Source organism: Brassica oleracea, unplaced genomic scaffold (genome assembly GCF_000695525.1).
Source record: "Brassica oleracea var. oleracea cultivar TO1000 unplaced genomic scaffold, BOL UnpScaffold01132, whole genome shotgun sequence".
Classification (NCBI taxonomy): domain Eukaryota; kingdom Viridiplantae; phylum Streptophyta; class Magnoliopsida; order Brassicales; family Brassicaceae; genus Brassica; species Brassica oleracea.
The window spans coordinates 24,733-26,017 of NW_013617693.1; the positions used below are offsets into that span (position 1 = coordinate 24,733).

Consider the following 1,285-nt stretch of genomic DNA (forward strand, 5'->3'; position numbering starts at 1 on the left):
GGGTTCGTTCTCGGGTCTTTTTGGGATTTCGTATTCAGTTCAGATCTTTGAGGATTTGGTTCGGATTTGGATAACCAATTTAAATAAGTTTGGTTTAAATATTTGGATAGATAATTAATAATTATTTAAGTATTTTTTGAGTTTTTAGTATTTTTTTAACTATTTAAGATATTTACATTTAACTATTTGTAAATATTTTCAAGCATTTATGTGAACTTAAAAGTATCATATATATTCTGGATGTTTTTATATATATTAAATCTAAAAATAATTAATATATATAAGTATATAAATCTATTTTGGATACCCAAAATATTTCGGTTCGGATCGGATTAGGTTCCAGTTCTTCAAATACCAAAATTTTGAATAATTCGGATATTTAATCAATTCCGGTTCAGATTTAGTACTACTTATTCGGATTGTGATCGGTTTGATTCTTCGAATTCGAGTTTTTTGCTCAACTCTAAATAGTGACATAAAAAGAAAATAACATTATATTTTTTTAAAAAATACACCCGCACAAACGTGCGGGTCAAAATCTAGTAAGTCTATTAGAGCTCCTAAATTATTGTAAAAGATAATGTCGTATTTAGTAACTGATTAGTGTATATAATTTAATTCAGATCAAGGCAATACGCTTTAAAGGCGTAACAAATGATAAATACTACCTCCGTTCCTGAAAATAAGATTTTCTAGAGTTTTCACGTTTATTAAGAACACAATAAATATTTACTTTTTAGTCTATTATTTATTTTTCTTTACACTTTCTAATAACTATTCACCAATGAAATTTAATCAATTCAAATATTCACTATTAATGCTTCTTAAAAGTATATAAAAGTACCTTAAAAATATAGAAAATTTATCTTTGTGAAACAAGATTAAAATCTAGAAAATCTTTCTTTTGGGAACGGAGGTAGTACTTTTTTTGGTATAAGATGATATAAATACTTTAAAGGCGTAATAAATGTATAAATATTTTCCAAATCTTGGCTTTATGAATTATGTAACATATTTCATATAAATATATCCGATGCGGATGATAGGAAATATCCTCAAATTGCATTGACTGAAGGATTTTATTAGCAGCAACAATTGAAAAAGGTACGCTTCTTTGTTTTCTTATACCTTTTTGTATTCTGATACCAACCCTAACGCATAAATCTATATTTATTTTAATTTTCGATTTTTTTTTTTTTGCAGTGAAAAGTTTTCTAAAGGTGTCAGACATGATAGATCAGCTGCCTGAAGCTTTGATTCTGAAAATATTGTCGTCACTTCCAAC

The 1,285-nt window shown here is 26.5% G+C and overlaps 1 long non-coding RNA gene across 1 annotated transcript in view; it reads left to right on the plus strand.

Annotated features, from left to right (window-relative positions):
* LOC106320928 overlaps positions 1–1,285 on the plus strand; it is an 11,659-nt gene extending 10,374 nt beyond the window's left edge. Inside the window, exons 3-4 of the long non-coding RNA XR_001265959.1 lie at positions 1,047–1,104; positions 1,204–1,285. This is a non-coding gene — a long non-coding RNA (uncharacterized LOC106320928). The remainder of the gene's footprint in view (positions 1–1,046; positions 1,105–1,203) is intronic.